This window comes from Calidris pugnax, unplaced genomic scaffold, assembly GCF_001431845.1.
Source record: "Calidris pugnax isolate Ruff unplaced genomic scaffold, ASM143184v1 scaffold153, whole genome shotgun sequence".
In the NCBI taxonomy this organism is placed as follows: Eukaryota; Metazoa; Chordata; class Aves; order Charadriiformes; family Scolopacidae; genus Calidris; species Calidris pugnax.
Genome location: NW_015090999.1, coordinates 4549190 through 4571137, shown reverse-complemented (window position 1 = coordinate 4571137; position 21948 = coordinate 4549190). Strand labels below are relative to the sequence as shown.

Sequence of the window (21948 nt, the reverse complement as noted above, 5' to 3'; positions counted from 1 at the left end):
TGACAGTTGGGTTCTGAAAAAGAAGTATTAGTTGTACATTAGTTATACAGTTGTACAACTTCCTCCTACTCCCTCCGCCCCTTTTGGGAAGGTATAATATCAATATAACAGTAAAGCTTCTAATTAGTAAAAAACACTCTTAGAATGAATGTTATATTATGTGTTCAAATATGTTAAGGCAAAGATATAGAAAGAAAATCTTCAGAGGGTGTTGCCTGTTTATCTGGTTCATCTTCTTGAAATGTAGTATTTGTGAAATAAAAAAGCACCCTAAGGGACTTTCTTTTTGGGGGGCAGAAGAAGAACACAGTATCATTTCTGAAGCAGGATGAACCTCTGATGTGCACTGTACACCATAAAATGTTTTCTTTCTCAGTGGAGTTGTCTCTATTTAGAAAATGATAGAGTATAAGATGAGCTTTAGAATTTGCTAGGACCATTTCAAGATGAATTCTGCATACAGGCACACAGCTCTGGAAGCTAACTTGCTAGGATCAATGGTCACTGCTCATTGCCACCTGGCTCCAGTGCCCAGGTGCATTCATGGGCACATGTAATTTATTGGTTTATAACCAGTACCCAAAAAGGGTTTTTTTAATAAAGTCTTTTTCCTGTGGTCACAATGTTCTTTGTGCTAATGATAAAAATAATAACAAAGAAGAAGAACAGAACTAGTTCATAGAAAAAGGAGACCAAAGACATTCCTGCCCAGCCTTCTGCAGTTATTTCCTTCTCACTGGGCCATACAATTAAGTTCTTCTGTTTATTCTTTTCTTCTGGACCCATGAGTCTTGATTTGGACAGAGAGAGACATACAAGCAGGTAAAATAAATTGGTCATCTACTTTATCTAATCTATTCTTAGAGATTAAAAAATAAATTTGGGTAAAAATCTAATTCTTGAGTTTTAAGAGTAGTTCATGCCATTAACCAGTTGTTTTCTAAAATAATTTATAGCTTCCCTTTTATGACATTCATGGTTTCACTTAGGGTGGCAGACTCCTGGAATGTTTCTTACATTGACCTAATTTCTGGTTGGAAAAGCTTGACAGTGCTTTTCTTATCTGTATATAACAAGGTCTCATTCGGTTCTCAACTATGTGCATTTTGCATCACTATAAATCAAATTCACAGGAGAATTACACTATGAATTTATGACATACAGCATAATGTCCAATTCTTTAGAGGGCTTTAAATCCAAGTGATTAACAATTAAGTTAATGGAAGGCACTGGATATCTGCAAATATACCTAATATATGTATGCAGTACTTAAGCCTATCTTTTAATTATTATTTTGGGGTTTTTTTGCATATTGTTCTAACTACATTATATGCTTATGTTTTCTTTTGCTTCATCAAGTGCCTATTAGGGTGATGTTGGAGTTGTCATACTCAGTCTGTCATAATCACTGACTTCCACTGCTGCTACCCTGTGATTTGTTTGGGGCTTTTTTTTTTTTTTTTCTTTCTCCTTCTCAAAATGAATGCTAAATTTTGACTCCTGTGAGAATTGCTGTAGGTAATTGTATTCAAAATGCAGTTGTGAAAACCAGCCTGACACTACTCAGGGCTTTCCAGTTTTTTACCCAACTTTGTAGGAAGCCTAGTCTTTTTACTTCAGTGGTAGTAAGACTCTGGAGCTACAGTGTTCTTTGCTTATGTAAACAAGGCACTGAAGTGGTAAGAATTTTTAGCTAGAAAGTAGGCCTGAGCAAAAGCAACACTCGACCTTTTCACTTTTTTGTTTGTGGTTTGGTTTTCTTTTTTCCCTACCAGCTGTTGCAGTGGATAGGATAAAAAGTTCTGGTTTCTACCACAGAAAGCTAACTCACCCATTCACTGTATTTATTCAAGGTAAATCTTGTTCTCACTTCCTAATTTGACTGAGAAAACTTACATAACTTCAACTCTTCTCAAAGAAACATACTTTTTGACGATTGTAGGCAAAGGAAGAATCTCCTCTAATGATCTCGTTAATTACCCGATGTTATCCTGGTTGGCTGAATGTGTCCTGTAAGAGTTTAAAAACCAAGTGTTTCTATTAAATAAAATTTTTATTTATGCCTTGAATTTTCATTTTTTAAAAATATTTTTCTCAGTACAGACCATTTAATTAGCTTCAGTGGGTAACCTAGCATCTGGTCAGTCTTAAATTTGCAAGCAAGATGCAACATGTATTATAAGTACTGTAATCTTGAATTGGAGCAATGGTCTCATCAGTCCTGTACTATATCAATGGCTGTTCTCAATGGTGGTTGCTGTTCCAAAGTCACAAAAGCTCATAATCTACTTTACTGTGTAAAAAGACACCATGAGGCACTTTGCTTGTGGATGTCAGCTGATGATCAGCTTACGCGCTAAAGCATGAAGAATTGGTGGCCCTTGTAATTTTTTTTTCCCAGAGTTGGTGTACCCACAGCTGCTATTTGTTGCTATTTGTTACCACAGTTATTTACAGGCCATGCTCCCAGCAGCAAGTCTACAGTTCTTGAATGAGAATCTTACACACTTCATTCTACCCCACTTACTTACAGCTGTTATAAGATTTCATCTGCTTCTTTTTTTAAGCATTACTTCTTGATTTTTAAGTAGTAAATCAATCTAGAAAGATCACATTGGTGCAAAAGAATTTTTCCATGTGTGTTTTATCTAGGTGTTTGGGATTTTTCTGACCCAGTACCTTTCAGGGGCTTTCAACTTTGTATTACAGAGCATGCCAAACCCTCTTTGGTATGTTTACTCTTAGTTCACCAGTACCTCAGTCTCTTAGGATTTGCAGTGCAATGTTTATGTCTTGGTGTCTCAAGGGAATTATGTCACCAATTTTGTATTTGAGTGGGGATTAACCAAATGGTGACACCCTTCCATTTTGAATTAATATTGCAAATATGAAACACACTTAAATGAGAGATTTGGTACCTTATGAATATGCATTTTTAATAATTTCAGTTTTTCAAATTAAAAGACCTTATCTCACAAAAGAAAGTTTGTGAGTCTAAAGCACCAAAGCTAATGTAAAATAAATTTAAAGAAAGCAATAGAGTTGTATACTTAGGTGTATAATATTCTAGACCTTTTTACCAGACTTGAATATCTGTAGTTCCAGATATTTTACTTTCAAGAAGATACAGTTGCTGCACTGAATAAATAGTTTATTATCTACAGAGATAACAAGAAGAAAGAATGAAAGGCAGAGGTGAAACTTAAGAGAATTGAAATGATTTGCCTAAGGTCAGTCTCGGAGCAGCTGAGAAAATAGAAACCAAGTATCCTGATGCGAAGTCCGGTGTCCTATTGCTCTTATCAAAAAGTACAGGGAATACTAAGCATTTAATAAAATAACTATTAAAGACTTTTAAAATCTCTTCCAAAAACCAACAAAAAATTCTTTACTTTTTCTGTCTCCTACATCTTTTCCTTTTTGTGAGTTACAGGATTTGGTTGTGGTTTGTTTGTTTGTTTTATATCTTGAAAATCCAAATCCATATCTAAGATTACTTTTTTTGCTTTTCAGAGTGAGTAATAAAAGTCTATTCAAGAACAACCCTGTTTAATAGTTTGCTACAATGGTTTTCTTATTACATATCCTGAATTAGCTGTATTTGTTTCATGTCAGTTCATGAAATAGGGTTGAAGTTGTAAGAAGTTAGTCACAGTTATCAATAATATAGCACAGTAACTGGTAATGCAATATTGATACAGAAATGAGATATTTCAGTCTTAGATCTTTGAACCAGTATTTTTCAGTGAATGGCTGAAATTCTTTATGCTTTTGGTAATTATCTAAAAAAGGGCAGAAGGAATATTAGAAGTGATAAAATACAGCTCTCTAGAATTCTTAAGCCTCTTGAGCGTTTCTGACCTTGAAAGAATCAAGCAAAAACTGAATCAGGCACCTGTGCAAAGAGCAAAACTCTTACAGGACTGACTGTTCCTGACAAATTTTCATGTGTGTACTTTATGTAGTAGTACAGAGAGTTCAACATTAATTTAAATACTCACTGGATGGAGCAAACACAATAAGTAAGAAGCATCACCAATTTTAGTGGTTGTTAACTTGTTTTTTGGAAAATATATATCACCCTGCATAAAGAGATCTAAGGAATAGAACCAATCTACAGAAATATGTGTGTATAAGATTATTCCATGCCCTCATGCAGAACTATAGCAAGATTAATAAAGGCATGTCAAGAAAATCCTGTCCCTGCAGAAGTCAAAGGCAAAACTCTGATGGATTCTGGAATTGTGTGTACTGGGTGCTGAGTGTCTGGGTGAATATTCATTTCCTTTCCAGTTAACATTTTCCACAAGTTAGAATCCTGATATCTTTTGTTATCCATAGGTCTGCATAATGACATATTTCTATATTTATAGGTCTGTAATTACTAGCATGTTTGCAAGAAGATGTTGAAGGGTATGAGAGACCTGGCTTCTCTTTGTTTGATTTCTTGTCACCATCACAAAGTGAACACATGACAGAAACTCATAAGCAGCTGTATGAAGAGTTGAAAGGACTTCTTTATAGAACAAGAATTGAACAGGAGATGGCTTGTCACCCTACAGCACAATTCATTTCATGTAGTCTGCTGTCAGTGTAAAGTACTGTCCCCTTCTCTGTGCAGATGGTAGTTAATTGAACCCAGAGAAATCAGATACAGGGTTTTTTTTGCTTGGTAACATTCCCCTGTTTAAAACTCAATAGATTACAAGAAAATTATTTAAGTAAGTGAGGTATTGATTGAAAGCAAAATCAAGTAAAATGACTCAATCTGGTATAACAAGCTCAGCTATCCAGCGTTTTATGTATGTATCAGTGGTCAAAAGTTTCTGGCATTTACTTCATTGAACTTTAGTCCAGTAGTCTTTAAAAAAGAGACCAGAAAGACTCTTGTAATCAGAGGGAGGGGAGTAGGGGGTAAGCCTTCCAAAAAAACCAAAACCAACAAATCAAACAAGTGACATCCCCACAATATACACAACATATACTCCCAACACAACTCTCCTTTGACTTTCAGGACATGAACCTCTGCTGCTATTTTGCACACAAGAACACAGAGACAAATAAAGTTTAAGCTGCTTGTGAAAAGAATTGCCATGTATATCTATTACTATTCTCAAAGTATTTTTAATCACACCATATAAAAGTGAAAAATCCAAGTCATCATTCAATTATTGATAACTCCTGATCCCTTTGGTTTGAAGATAAAATGTATCAGAAATAAGCTGTTCAATTTTTTTTTTCTATTTTGTATGTTAATAAAGATCTACTTTATGGACTGCGAGACAATTGAAAGGGAATCAGCTGTCACCATAGTCCATGACATAGTCCTGACAATCTTTAATTTAAAATTACATGAATTTATAAGATACAGTGAAATAAGACATAATAAGAATTATGGGAGACTGCTCTTTGATTGTCTAATGGAAACATTTTCTTAGTATTAGAATGTGAGAATGTTTATTTTCTTTTTCCGTTCCCTTGGTTGGTTATATTTTATGACAGCTGTTTTTATCTATTTAAATTAAGACTCACAATGCTACAACTTTTCCTCGTAGCAGGCTTACTAGTATAGTAGAAAATATTGCGAGAGATGAAGTAGCGGGAGTAAGGGCTTATGTAGACTTTTCTGAGATGAGACTCACTTTCCAAATACGCAACACAGCAGAGAGAATGTGTGGAGGAATGGCTGTGTGAAAAAGGCCACGACTTTATTGCGATGAGCAACCCAGTCTTTGATGTAGATAAAGGCCTGGAGATGACCGTGAACTCTCCTGGGAAAAGCAGAAGTAAGCAGCAGCAGCTACTTGGTAGATAAGATAAACGGGACCGCATCCAGAAGATGAGAGAATGTTGCTGCGCGTGGACAAGGGGTCTACACCAATTGTGTGAGCGCTCTAGTCGCGTGAACAGAGATAGTAAGCCAATCGTATAGCTACCGCTAGCGCGTGCTCTGCTTGCCTGTCTATATATACTTTGTAAAAACATGAATAAAGGGAGAATGATCATACTCATATTGAGGTTACATCATTACTCCGGGTCCGTCTCCCACTCCGACAAGAATGTATTTAGGGTTGCCACCTTATGGAAGGTGGGGGTAGGGGAATAAAGATCACAGACACGATGAATTAGGGTTAACAGAGTTACCTGAAAAACCTCTTAAAGATTGTGTTTGAGGATTTACGTTCTCAAAAGGCATTAATCTTAGTTTGCTGACCATCAGAAACTTGCCTTCAAGTAGCGGAACCCCAGCCTGTCGCATTATTGGGTTAGTCTTAGATACTCAGTTTCACAGGCAGTGGTTAAAATTCTGCCTGTTTTTCTGGTAGCCTTAGCTGACTGAAATTTTTTTTGCCTATTTTTTGCCTTTTTTTTTCCCCCAGAGAATATTTTTTTGGCAACATAAATGTCAAAATTATCATCCAGTGAAAAAGATGCGTAGCAGTGATGTGTCACAACTGTCAGGGCAGAGAGATGTTATGCAGAGAAGATACACTGCTATGTTATGCTATGTAGGTTATCTGTCTAAAGTATTAATTGTTTAGTATCCTTATTCTGCTGGCATAGATTTAGCAAGATTTACATAGCCATATAAATTTATGCTAATTTGCAACAAGTTCTAAGTAGTTGAAACACAATGTTAAGGTATTCTGGGGTTCATTAACAAGGGTGTGGCCAGCATCAAGAGAGGCCGCATCTGGAGTATTGTGTCCAGTTCTGGGCTCCGTGGTTCAAGTTCAAGACAGACAAGGAACTACTGGAGAGAATCCAGCGGAGGGCTACAAAGATGATCAAGGGAATGGAGCATCTCTTATGGGGAAAGTCTGAGAGACCTGAGTCTGTTTAGCCTGGAGAAGACAGAGAGGGGACCTCATCAATGCTTACAGATATCTAAAGGATGGGTGCCAAGAGGCACTCTTTTCAGTCATGCCCAATGACAGGACAAGAGGCAATGGGAACAAACTGAAACACAGGAAATTCCGTCTCAACATGAGGAAAAACTTCTTTACTTTGAGAGTGACAGAGCACTGGAACAGGCTGCCTAGAGAGGTGGTAGAGTCTCCTTCTCTTACGATGCTCAAAACACACCTGGATGTGTTCCTGTACAACCTGTTCTAGGTGAACCTGCTTTGGCAGGGGGATTGAAATAAATAATCTCCAGAAGGTCCCTTCCAACCCCTACCATTCTGAAATTCTGTGATTCTGTATTTAATACATTGCTATTTTAGAGACTTCTTTGACAAGAATCTTAATGTTTGTCTGCTATAAAGTTTGCTGTTGACAGCACTTACTACCTATGAACAATGCAGAAGTTTCCCACGTTTTCAACACAGCCAGTGGTGTATATACCCTAGGCAAATTGGAAAATGTTATATCAAAGTGAAACGGTTTGCTAACAAAAGTAAAAGGGTGGGAAGGACAAAAAAGGAGTGCAGGGGCAGAAGTGTTAAAGAGAAATATCAAGAACAAGGAAAAGGAAATACGTAAAAAATTGTAGGTTCTATCCCTTGTCTTGAAGAATTCCTCATGTTTCTTACTCAAAACTAATCCCATGTTTGTCAGTACAAGTTTCTAGCTTTACTTTCTTGCTTTTCAGTTATATATTGTTATATATATAACATATATATAAAAAACAATATATATTGTTATATATAATTTTTGTTATAATACACCAGAAACACAACCAGTGGGGAAAACTAATACACTCAATACATCAACAGGTAATTTTAAAGGCATTTTGAGGGACACTGAAGTAGTCACAGTACTATTCTGGTACTTAGTTATCCAAATAAACATCCATTGATGTTTATTACTGGAACAGCCTTCACATTATGGGAGATGAAGTTTATTTACTTGATTTTGGAATTGATTACTAAAAATTACTGTTAGCAGTGACAATTTCTATATCACACAATTTGGAGACCATGTGTTGCTGAATGTGTGTATTTAAAAGATTACTTTCTATGATAGTATTTACAGAAAGACCTGCTTCCTATTTACTGCTTTGAGACAGGATATTTTAACAGCCTTAGCTGTTCTTTTTCCTATATTATTATGTTGGTTTTTACCATGTAGCCTGCACATCACAATTGATTTTAATTCTTCTAACACTCATTTGCTTTGTAATATGAATTAATGTTATATTTGGAGGAAGTGAATGTAAGCAAAGACATGGTGAACACATAATGTAGAAACTGAATACGTTTGAGGTGAGGTAGCCTTGGCTAAGGGCCAAATGCCCACCCAGCCATTAGCTTACTCCCCCTCCTCAGTGGGATGGGGGGGAAAATAGGATGAGAACACTTGTAGGTTGCGATAAAGACAGGGAGATTGCTTACTAGCTATTGTAGTGGGCAAAACTGAGTCAACATTGGGAAAATTAATTTAAGTTATTGCTGATTAAAACAGATATGGGAAGTGAGAAGAAAAGACAAAGAGTAAAGCAAGACCCCACTCTCCCAGACTTCAACTGGCTCCTTCACTGCAGATTTCTCCCCACCTTCCTCCTGAGCGACACGGGGAGGAACAAGGGTATGGTCAATACATAGCGGTTTCTCTCTGCCACTCCTTCCCTCTCACATGCCCTGTCCTGGCCTAGGCTCTTCCCACAGGCTGTGATCCTTCAGGAAAAAAAAAACTTTGGTGTGGGCCGGAGTTCTTTCAGGAATATCCACCTGCTCCTACATGGGAGGGAGGGAGCGGGGGTGACCTCCACGGGCTACAGCATGAATGCCTGCTCTGGCATGGTCTTCTCTATAGACTGTGTGTAAATACCTGCTCCATTGTGGTCCCTTTCCAGGAGTTGCAGGGGAATACCAAAACCTTGACACATACAATGAATACAGTATCCAGTGGTGTATTTTAAGAACTTACATTTTTTCCTATCGCACAGTATATACAGTTTTAATTTACTTGATTATTCCAAAGACCATCTTCACCTTTGCTAATTTTAGTCTACTACCCTTTCGCTTTTTGGATGTTGAATCTTTTTGACTAATACTTAGTTAAATATTAGGTAATATTTCATACACAATATTTTGATATTTGGTACAATAAACATGATTTTTATTTTTATTTTTAATAAAAAACAGTTGGGTTTTTGGAGAACATACCTTGATTTTTTTTCTTTGAAAAACAGTATTTCACTTTACTCAGATTTTAAAAATAATTGGACGAGTGCTCTAATGGTAACATGAAAAATGTCAAAAATATTGTAGATTAAGTCTGCGTAAAAGTTGAAATAACACATTTCATAAAAAAGTCTAGTGCAAAATGTATTTTTATGAGTAAGTATAAAATACAAAGTTTTATTTTGTCATTTAGAATTTTCTAATTTAATGAAAATGTTTTAATTCAAGCTTCTTTATAGGAATATAGATATATAGATATAGAGAGAATGAGAACTATTTTTAAACAAAGTAGCTTTTGGACAGGAGTACAGAGATTCTTGGTTTTAAAAATGGCAGAAAAAGGTACCTGCATGTTGGCAGAAATTTTCTTTATTGTGTAAATTATGTTTACTGAGATTGATATGGAAAGTTTAAATTCTGCAGCAGAAATATTCATTAAAAAAAAACCTCATGGCACACAGTGACAATGCAGAGATTCTTTGTATCTAATAAGTCAGAATACTTTTATTTGATTCTGATTTCAAGATTAAGCAAGTAAACAAATAGTGCCTGTAAAATGCAATGTTTGTTTTCTCAGCCATGTCCCTAAATTAAAACATAAATGTTCAGGTAATTCATACAGAAACAGTTGCACATTGTTAATATTTTCATTTTAAGAGTGAGAGAAAATAGATGCTACTAACTTTCTCTAAGTGTGGACTAATCTCCATTCAGCTGTGGACAAACTAACTGTTGGATTCTCTAGCCACCGTTGGGGCCTTTTTTGAAAAGGTGGTGTTTGTGAAATAGAAGTGAATGCAGGGAAACAGTGCTGTAAATACTCCCCTGGGACATAAGCACACTCATTTTCTTGCTGGTCCCACTGTTCCTCAGATCAGAAGTATTGCAATAATTACTGCCAAGATCAGCAAATGTTCCAACCAGCCAACTAGCTGATGGAGCTATGAGTTTCCTTTGCTAAAAAACAGCTAGTACAGTCTTGACACTTGGAATCTGACATACTATGTTATATATAGAATGATAGAATTGCCCAGGGTAGAAGGGACCTTTCAGATCATCTAGTCCAACCATCAACCTAACACTAAACCAACTAAAACCATCACTAAACCATATCTCTAAGCACCACGTCTTTTAAATATTGCTAGGGATGGTGACTCAACCACTTCCCTGGGCAGCCTGTTGCAATGCTTAATAAACCTTTCAGTGTAAAAAAATTTCTTAATATCCAATCTAAACCTCCCCTGGCACAACTTGAGACTGCTTCTTCTTGTCCTATCACCTGTTACTTGGGAGAAGAGACCGACTCCCACCTCCCTACAACCTCCTTTCAGGTAGTTGTAGAGATCAATATATGAACTTCTAGTCTTCTATTTTTCTGGATCTTCCAGGAAGACTTGAGCTGATTCACCTGTCAATAGTTCTTTCTTTTTATTTTTCATTTTTTTTTCCCCCTTAATTCCTACTTCTGTCTTTTCCTTCCACTGGGACATTTATTTTCTGTTTCTGTATCTTCCTTTTTCTTAGAGTATTTCAGGTACGGCTGGTCATAATGATGAACACCGAACTCTCAGGCTATTTTTATACTATGAGATAAACTTACTTAAATGCCTCTTTAACACCATGTTGGCAATTAACCTCATTTTCACTCCAAACTCACAAACATGTCTTGAGTGAGTATCTTATTGATGATGAAATACAGGAGGTAGTCTGAACACTCACTTTTCAAAGCATTAGGGGGGTCAGGTTTTTTACCTCTAAATAACTGAAAGCAAAAGGTGAGATTTTAGGAAGAAATTTTTCCCTTACATTCTAAGCTATTAGATAGTAGCATTGCTGAAAGGCTATAGCAGGGATTTTGAATCCTCAGACTATGAGCACAGTATCCCGCACCACTAAAAAGGAATGACTGTGATAAAAAGATGGGAACCAAGAAATATCTGCTATAGTCCCAGGTTTCTCCACTTAAGAGGAAGGAAAAACTTTTAGCCTTTTTAATTTTATTTTACTTTTTTTTTTGTTTGTTTTAAGGAGAGGAAGTTCCCAACCTGTTGATTAGGTGTGCTTATATTTCTTTCAGAGGAGTATTTTTAAATATTGTTTCCCTATCCCACATGCTGATAAAACCCTTGACAAAACCAATGCCTTTATACAGTTCCTGCCACTGAACAGTATCTATATTTAGAACAGATTAAAAGCTGAGTATTGATTGTGGTGCTTTAAATATGTCTTATGAAATTTGCAAATTACAGCCTTCTCATTGTCAAGATTCATGGTGGTAGGAGGGGGTTTCTAATGTTTGTTCATAATTTTCGTTCCTATGGGTAACGTCTAACATCATGATGATACAGATTTGAGCATATAAAATGATTGCAAGCTTGGAAGTTGGAGAAATTGTGAATATGTGCCAGAGGCATGAACTCTGGCTCCACTGTAATTGTTACTGTGATGTGCTGAAATGAAAATAAAATACATTTAATGGCATTTTTCTCAATTAGTGATATCACTGCACAATGCTGAGAATATTTAATGACTTTGGTAGAACAACAGCAAACACAGCTTTATCAAACATAAATGGAAGAGCTATAATAGGCTCAGACACAAATGCATATAACGCAGCTGGGGATTGCTCAGCTTGTAACCTGCATTTCTCAACATTTCCTTAAACCACTAGAGCAAAATGAAACCTTCCCCAGGGATAACATCTGGACAGTACTTCTAAATGGCATGCTGTCACATATGTCAAGCTCTCCTGTGGCTTAAATGTGCCGTAGGCTCAATAGCAGTTATCACTACTGCCATTGACATAATAATCACTTGGCAAAACACTGAATTATTTCTTTACTGCAATCCTATTTGTAGTGATTGCTTTACTGAGATCTTATGAAAATTCTCTCCTTAATTATGCCCACAATATCTGTGAAATATTTAGTTTACTGATGTCTTTACTAAAAATGGCAGAATAAAAACTTTCCAGAAAAGGCTTATAACAAAGCAAGTATTCTGCAGGTTCTTCTTTAATGGAGCATACTGTTATCAAATCAGTTTTCATCATCAATTTGAACACTTCCCTCACCACTAAAATGTATATATTCAACTATCATGTCTCATTTTCAAAATGTTCCATATCAGTATCATCATATCTGATGCCAGAAGTTATCATATTGAATGAGAGGGTTTTTTTACTGAAATTTGCTACTGAAGCCTTATTTTTTAACTCTTACCAGTTTGATTTTTTGTGTATCCATCTATATTTGAAGCCACCAAGAATATGTGTTCTTTAATGGAGTCTTTGCTTTCAGTGATTAGCATAGGAAACCATTCTAAAATGATTATGCTTACCTTGAAGTTTACCGTGGGTGGAGTATGAAAACAAAAAAAAATTAAAGTAGAATCATAGAATCATCTAGGTTGAAAGGGACCTTCAAGATCATCTAGTCCAACCATCAACCCAACTCTGACAAAAAACAAAACCAAAAACATCACTAAACCATGTCCCCCAGCACCATGTCAACCCGTCTTTTGAACACCTCCAGGGATGGTGCCTCAACCACTTCCCTGGGCAGCCCATCCCAATGGTCGATAACCCTTTCAGTGAAAAAATTTTTCCTAATATCCAGCCTGAACCTCCCCTGGCGCAACTTGAGGCCATTTCTTCTAGTCCTGTCACCTGTCAACCTCCTTTCAGGTAGTTGCAGAGAGCAATAAGGTCTCCCCTCAGCCTCCTTTTCTCTAGACTGAACTACCCCACCTCCCTCGCCCTCTCCTCATAAGACTTGTGCTCCAGACCCCTCACCAGCTTTGTTGCCCTTCACTGGACCCACTCCAGCACCTTAATGTCTTTTTTGTGGTAAGGGGCCCTCACCAGTGCTGACTACAGGGGATCTATATCTGTATAGTATACAAATAATAAAAAATAAGCAACATTGCAAACACAAGTAAGTCATTGTCTCATTTCTCATTGTTTCCTGTCAAAAATATTCTGATCCTGGATGCTTTCCCCTGTCGTTTGTGATGATACTTAGTGCACAGCCTGTATGAAATTATCTTTCATATATAGTGTAACTGGTCAACAAACTGTTTCTCTGTTAAGGTCTATCATAAAGATGGACAGATGTCAGCATAAGTTCATCCTAGTTCTTTACCAAGGCATCAAATTCGTCGAGTTCCATGAGACATCACATCAGATGAGTGCAATGAAACAAGTGACCCTGTCATGTATGTTGGAAAGATGAAATCGGTTTAGTATCATGGTCCTGCAGTTGTCAGCTCTCGATAGTCAAAAATGAAAAAGGAAAATTTGACACTCAGATGAATAATTAAGTGGCTTGTTTTTTTAAAAATGGGCGATAGCTGCCTAAGGGTCGATATGCCTATCACATCCAGTATGCTTATCTTTTCAGAAAGAAAAAGAGAGACGATTTTAAACTGCCCCAAAAAATTAAATACCGGTACACTAACAGTTAAAAATTTAAATAAATAAAAACATAATGTATACTCACATTGAAAAGGTAGTTGCAACTGTCTTAAGAAAAAAGTGGTGGTAAAGATGTTAAGTAGCTACAACTTAATTACTGAGTATGTTTTATAAGGCAAAAAAACAATGACCAGCTGAATACTTGACAGTTTCAGCACACAGTTTTTCTTATCTAGGTCCGTAGTATCTAGAATGTGGATGTTTGCTAGCGAAGATGCAGTGCTGAAATTCGATGAACCATAATATCTGTATAGGTAATATGTGTGTGTGCATCTCTATAGATATAAAAATGCTGTATTGTGTGTATCATGATCTGTGTACATGTATGAGGTGTTTTAGGGGTAAGTAGACAGCTCTGAATAACTGCAAAATTTATTCTTCTAATGTCTGTTTTTTATTTATATCTGGCAGATTTTTTTCTATAATGCATACATCTCAAAACATATGATTTTAGATATGAAACTGCCTAAACCTAGTTCATTTACTAAGATGCAAATTAGAAAGGCACTGTTAAAATCTTTTATTAACAGACATACATATCACACAGTAAAAATTTAGATGGGTTCTAAGAGCTGGCTTTTACTACATGTTTACATATGAAATTAAGTGGTAATTACCTTTATTTGTAAATAAAGGCTCTATCCACTATATATAATTAAAATCACTTTTCAAGGGTGAATTATGGTGGTTTTTTTTCCTCATATAATGTAATCAGCCTCAACTAATATTCTGTAGCATAATTTTAGTGAAAAAAATCTTGTTTGTGCTATTGCAAATGTCCAGTATACTGAAAGAGAGAAAATTGTCATGCCCTTCTATGAGGAGAATGGGTCAGAAGGAAAATAATGCTGCATTGTAGTGACGTAGATATTATTCTATCCTGAAAAACAGGAGGCTACCTACCAGCCTTTGCTTCTAGGAGTGTTTAAGAATTTTTCATTACATTGCTATTGCTTTCAAAAAATAATTAGTAAAATCAAAATGTAGGAAGGAAAAAACAACCTCCTTCTTCCAGTTACATTACTTTGTCATACAGAGTTAAAGCTGTCTTTTGCCTTCTTTCTCATTCTCTGTAGTCCTCTGACTTATATTTCTGGCCACAGTTTTTCAGCCACATAGCCCAAGATAAGTTTCTATCTTGGGCTATGTAGACAAAGCTAATGCTCTTGATATTTTAATTTGTGCTTCTGTTGCTGAACCCAGATAACTGCAGTAAGTATATTTTGCAGTTTTGTCAATCAATCTTGTCTGAGCACTGCTTTGGGAAAAAATAAATCAAACAAGCAGACAGATACTTTTAATAAAGTTTAAGGTCTTTAGCAATCTGGTATGATTTAAAATGAACAAAATATATAAATGTTGTATTGAAACATGAAGTTGCTCTGGAAACAAATGCTTCCCCCCTCCTCCCTTCCTCGTAGCAATTTTTGCTAAGCAGACATCATATGGTACGAAATACCCCTTTTGTTAGTTTGGGTCAGCTGTCCTGGCTGTGTTCTCTCCCAAGATCTTGCCCACACCCAGCCTACTGGATGAGGCAGGGGGAATGTTGGAGAGACAGCTTGGTGCTGTGCAATCACTCCTCAGTAACAGCCAAAACCGGTGTGATAACATCTTTCTGGTAACCAATACAAAGCACAACACTATGAGGGCTTCTATGGAATATTAACTTCAGCTCAGCCAGACTTGATACACTTGATTTTAAGGAGAAAGCAATCTTTCTCTTCCCATTTCAGACACTTAAGATCGTGTCCCAATACAGGTAGGTTCATGTGATTTGGGTGTCTAAGCTCCCAATACAGTAAATGAACATCAGTTAGTGGAGGCTAAGGAGCAATTCTGTTATTCTAAAGTAGGCATATAAAGTTTTATTAATTTGCCTAAAAAAGGGGTCTCACAGTGTTTGAGAAATCCTAGTTAACCTTTTAAGTTTTCAGCTGCTCCAGAATGTCACATGTACTTATAGGTCCTGTATAGCAATATACTGGTATATTAGATAGTCAATTAGATAGTCAACTAGATAGCCAATTAGATAGTCTAGGGCAGGAACAATGGCTCTTTTTCTCTATAGTTAAGACAAGTGAACCTAAACCACAGTGGTTGGTGTGATGGATTGCCTTCTAGGCTGCACAGACTGTGAGTGTGATCTGCTGACTAAAAATTCCTTCTAGTGCTATTTGAGGTTCCTTAGATTATCTGAGAAAACATATAGAAGATACATGCCTCCATGAAGATGGAGCTGGAGGCTAGAAAAGATAGTTTAGGACTCGAATGGCACTTGCCGTATCTCTTCAGGCAAATGAATCAAGCCCAAGAAGTCTGGTGCTTGTAATGGAAAGCTGTACACATAATTTGTGTGTAGACAATACCCATGACCATTCAGGAGTATAAAAATGTATCCTAGGTACCATGCAACAGCTCTTTGATCAAGGTATATAATAGTAAAATTAATCAAAGTGCATATAATTAATGTATCGTTGATGTGCATGTATTCAATGTACATATAATCATAAGTATGTGTATATTGCATTGTCTTTTCTACTGGAAATATTACATACACCTCTTCAGGAACTGTAATTTTATTAATGAGATTAGGATATTAAAGTGTGTTGTCCAAGAGATTCTTCAGACCAAAGTCCATATTGCAGAGATAATGCTATTAGTGGTTGAAGAATCTCTATTGCTAGCAAGAATTTTGTGCTGGTGAACCTCACCGCAGCCAGTAACTCTTTGCATGTCCTGGTTTGAGGTAAAACAGAACCAATTTTCTGTTCAGTAATTTTACTTTTCAGTTAAGCCTCTTCTAAATAACTGAACTCTCTGAAATTAACAGCATATTTTTTAGACACAGTCCGCTTCCAGAGTGATAAGACCTGATTGTGTATAATTTATGCCGAGGAATGGCACGACAGAGGCTCTAGCTTATACTTATTGCTATAACAACCAAGGTCAGCTAATTTTGCTATATGCCCCATTGGAGGGTTGGAAGCGGAAGAGCATAGAGGGGTCACTTCTGTGGGGAGGAACTGACAGGACAGGTGATCCAAAACTGACCAATAGGGTATTCCATCCCATCTGCCTCATGCTCACTATAAAAGCTGAGGGACCAAGTTGTCAGCCCTCTTTCTTCAATTGCGGCATCCAAGGAGGACTCTCTCTGTTCGTCTCCCTTTGATCCCGATCCTTATATTCCTGAATCCAGATCTGGAATCCAGTTCCCATCTGTTGCCGAGTCCAGTCTGGGACTTTCCTAGTGCCTGCCAGAGACGTGATTGTCATCCTGGGAGCTTGAGATGGTTTTGTATATATTGTATATATTTAATTATTTTCTTTGTATTATTTCATTATTAATATTTTAGTAAAGTAGTTGATTTTTTTTTAAACTCAGAAGTCTTTCTTTTTCTTCCTCCTTTCCCTTCTGGGGGATGTTCTCTTTTCCCTGAAGGAGGTGAGGTCAGAGAGTGTCAGTCGTTCATTTCAGTGGCTGTTCTGGCCCAAACCACAACATGCAGCATGCTGTGATCAGTGAAGATGGGCTTGTCCAGTGCTGCAACTACTGGGCTTCCCCACATCAGGAGGGACAGAAGATTGCTATCAACTTTTCTATAATTCCTATCCTTTATGCAATAAATCCTATAGTTAGCCTTGGATGCTGACGCCTTTCTTATGGAGATGCCATATGAACCATCACTTCCTCAGTGGAAAACAGACACTTGCACATTGAAAAGTTAAATTAAATTGTCTCAATCTGGAATAGCATTCAATTTTTGTGGCAAGATTCTGGACTTGAGACACGTTCTTAGTGCCATTTCAGGCTTAGCAGGTTATTATTCTGCCTGGTGTCTGTTTGAGGGTCTGAAAGAGAATGGGTTTCCTGTATGATCTTTATTAGCTCTACATAGATGTCCCAGATGCCCTAGAGATCCTCAGTGGGACAGATGCCATTACATGAGCCACAGAATTAAGGTCACAATGGTTTGATAACCCAAAGCTCCTTCTGTAGCTTGCAAAAAGATACTGGCATCTCTAGAGACCTATTCGTCTGCCCTTTCCTATGCAGTAAATTGTCCTTGGAGGTTATTACAAAGTGAGACCACAGTGACTAATTAAGACTTGTATGCCTTTCAGATACCTAAAGTAGGGCAGATGAATCCCAAATATATGTACCTAAATTAGAAGGGTAGTCTGCATTGATTCTCATATAAGCAATGCAGAAAGATAGATTCCTCCGAAGAGCTACTCAGAGCAGGCATCTAATTTAAGTGCTCCGTATATAGAATAGCTTCTCATCCCTTACTAATTACAGAGAAAACCTCAGGACTTTTACTCTCTCTGTCCTATTTGCTTTCATTTTTGGAGGCAGGAAGAAAATAAAAATGTCAGGAGGATGCATAATTATCAAAAAAATAACTAGAAATGCTGTGACTGTCTTGCTCGAATGTAATATGCAGGACCTAAGTATGTGTCCTGGCTTTGAATTAGAAAAAATACAATTTTAATCTCTTTTGGTAATTTTCAAGATGTGGTCCCTGTGCCAGTATATTGTTTGCTGCAGGAGTAATTTATTTTTCTCCAATTTTGAGCAGAATTTTCACCTCAAGAATAGTTAAAAGTTTTATTACAGCTGATACACTGTTATAAAAAGTTACAACTTGGAGGAATGGGCTTTTTCAGTCAAGCAATGGTAATGTCAAAAATTTCTTGGCTATATTGTAACCAACAGCTCAGAAATTCCACAGCCTTACTGAAAAAAAAAAATTAAAAAAAAATTTGAGCACTGAGCAAATATAAGGCCATGTAAAATAATAGTGACAACAAATAAAAATGGATTTGTTGAGACAGTAATATGTATCAGCTTATAGACGCAGGAGAAAAATACTGATGCAAATAGTATAAAACCTTAATTAAAAAAGCAGAAGGTGAAAAGTCAGGAATTCAACCAATGCATCCCCAGTTTAGTGACCTCCCCAATCAATAAAGACCTGGGCATTGCCTACACTGGTAGCTCTAACAGTATTCAGACTTAGCCTAATACAATATTAGTCCTACCTATCTGCAATGAGTATTAGTCAATAAGTAATTGCTGTGCATGCTGTATACTATTTGTGTGTGCTGTGTATATATATGCTTTGAAAAATACCTGTGCTTACTCTAAGGATGCCTGAAAAAAGGAAGAACCAGTAAGAGGAAATTATAACCTATAATTTTGTTATTAACTTATTTTGTAACTATTTTTTTTGTTTAAGATTGATGCGTGATTCTCTTAGATTTTAAAATAATATTATAAATGAGTAAGATACTTGTTACATCTCCAAATTGTCCATGGTCACTAGAATTCTTATGGACCTTTTATTTTTATGGAGTAAAATTATCCTAGTTCATATGGTTCAAAGCCATTACCCCTTATCCTATCACTACCTGTCCTTGTAAAAAGTCCCTCTCCAGCTTTTCTGCAGGCCCTCTTCAGATACTGGAAAGCTGCTATAAGGTCTCCCTTGATCCTTCTCTTCTCCAGGCTGAACAAGCCGAACTCTCTCAGCCTGTCCTCGTAGGAGAGGTGCTCCAGCCCTCTGATCATCTTCGTGGCTCTCCTTTGGACCCACTTGCCTCCAGAGCATAATCCACACAGCTGTATTTAAGTATAGATCTCCTCCCTGAATGGTTTTGAAAACAGGTAGGAAGTATTAGGAACCTTCATGTGTTTGGGGCTCAGTATGCCTTGTTTCAGGGAAATATATGCCTATATATACATATGCTAAATATAAGAGGACTAGGGAGAGCAATCTTTGTATTCTTGATTATTTCCATCACTTAACTGCTAGTTTATTACCTGACTCTGTTCTGTTTTAACTAGCTTTGTCCAAAAAGGGAAAAAAAAATAAAATTAAATCTGCTGTAGAGGGAGCTGCCATGAAGCAGTACAGATTCCAGCCTGATGTGCTATCAGACTTCTGAGCCGGGGATTTGTCCCTAACTGCTGTTTATAAGTACAGACATAGTGATTTTATATATACAGTGCATTCCAAAAGACACAGACCCCAGTGTATACATCAAAACACTTTGTAAGAGAGTAACTGTACTTTCTGAAGATCCACATCCCAGGGTCAGGGAGCAACAAGTGTGGGCTGCTCTGTAAGGGTAGATAAGCCGAGGGTGACCTAAGGTAGGAAGGACAGTGCCCTCACCAAGCAGTGCAGTCCCACAGATACTGGGCAAGAGTCACTGAGCAAGTCTGGTGACAGTAACTTCGATCAGCCGAAAGGGCTGGATGGCCGGAAAAGTCCACAGCAATGAGGCAGGTCTGAGGATCAAGCCAGGAAGTAAGGTTAGTGGGTCAAGAACAGGACCACGACCAACACAATACATAGACAGGCACAGGCATATTTGCTACATAGCACAGGCAAGGATAGTGCCTGAACTGGAATGAATGCAGCTAAGAGGAATAAAATCCTTACTTCTCACAATTTTTTCCCACACAAGCTTTCTTCACCACAGTCTGATCCATAGTTACACAGCAGCACCATATCAGAGCCTGCTTGATCACAAGCAGCTGAGCCCACAGCATAGGGCCCAGGGCTCTGACATATGGTACTGAAGTCCAGGATTAGATATTCAAGTGAAACCAATGACAGCCTAGAGGTGTCAGCTTTGGCTGCTCTTGCTTATTTATGTGCCCAACAGCACTCGTGGCCACATGGCCTTGTTGCAAATGAAGAAATGTGACTTTGTTACAGAGGTAGAATATGGGAGCTACTCATGGCTCCATACTTCATGGGGCAACAAGACTCCACACTTTATATAGAAGAGTCTGCAACTAAAATCAAAGTTATTCACCCTCTGCTTCCTTTTAGAGTCAATGAATACAAAAAATACACTTTCAGGAAGCAATCTATCTAACCAATGTTACATCAAGGTGAAACACATATCAGTACCCTCTAAGTGCCTCATTGTCTCCTCTCAGAATGAAGGGAGACTAAAATCACTGGTTTAAGTGTATGCATCTGTTCCACTGATCAGGAAGGGTTAACCCTGGTTAACGATCAGATGTATACCCACCCACTCTCTCATATGTCAAAGGACAGGGGAAGAAAATAAGACGAAAAAGCTTGTGGGTTGAGATAAAAAGAGGGACTTCACTTACCAGTTGCTGTCACAGGCAAAACAGACTTGATTGGAGGAAAATTAATTTAATTTATTGCTAATTAAAATAGATTTGGGTAGTGAGAATCAAAGACAAAAGTTTAAAACAACACTTTTGCCCCCACCTTTTCCCTGACTCAACTTCAGTCCTTCATTCCCAACTCCTTTTAGCTGTCCACTTCTCCAGCAGTGAGCTCCTCACTGCCCTGCAGTGTTTTCCCTTTCTTAATTTTCTTTTTTCCCCATGGTGCCACCATCTTGCCTGCTGGGCTGAGCTGGTGTACTGCAGTGGGTCTGTTGTCTGCTGAAACCAGCTGTGTCTGGAATGGAGCAGCCCCAGTGTTTCCTCACAGAGGTCACTTCTGCAGCTCCCCCTCTGCCAACACCTGAGTACCTGCACCCAATACACTACACCAATTTGTGTGCAATCAGTGAGCATACCGGTCTGTGCAATGGCTTGGCTTCTAAAAGAACAGCAAGGTGGAGAATGCTGTGATGCATGATGGTTGGGGAATCTTGACGCAGCAGATCTTTGTACAGAGTTTAACAGCTTGTCTCTCAAAATTCAGATGAGTATAATGATTTGGTGCCACTCTGACAAATTAGCTAGTCTTATCCGCCAAAATCTTGCATATAATGGACTACCAAATAGAGGAAAGATATCTATTGCCTTAAAATAAAAATTTATAAGCGTGCCCAGGAAATTTTAAAGCTAAATAGGAAGTTATGTAATTAATTTTAATTTCTTCAAGGTAACACAGCCTAGGGATGTAGACAGACAATTTCTGTCTGGAACACAAACAGATAGATGAGATTTAGGTAAATTTATCTACATACACATACTGTATTCACAGAAATCTCAATAGAGATCGTATTCAAGCTTGTAAAAAAAAGTAATATTCTTGCAGTGATTAGATAATGAATAGTTTATACTTTTTGTATATAGATCTAAAATGGACTCTTACACTGTGAAAAGCAGAGCATTGCTAAATCATATGTGTAATAAGATTTCTTCTAAGTGCTTCCCTTTTGTGGAATATTGCAATATGTTCTGCACCTCCATATGTTGTTGTGGCACCATGCCAATTACAAATAAGCTTTCTATACAGTGCAGAGTTTTCATAGCCATGCTTTAAAAATAACCTCAGAGGGGAAAGATAAAACATTGAAATCTGACAGAGAATCTGTCAAATGTCAGCTAGGATT

The 21948-nt window shown here is 37.3% G+C and overlaps 1 long non-coding RNA gene across 1 annotated transcript; it reads left to right on the top strand.

Moving 5' to 3' along the window:
- Positions 1-5578: 5578 nt before the first annotated feature.
- LOC106895860 lies at positions 5579-16602 on the top strand. Its single transcript, XR_001413526.1, has 3 exons — positions 5579-5870; positions 6470-6473; positions 16592-16602. It is a non-coding gene; the product is annotated as an uncharacterized LOC106895860 (long non-coding RNA).
- The last annotated feature ends 5346 nt before the right edge of the window (positions 16603-21948 follow it).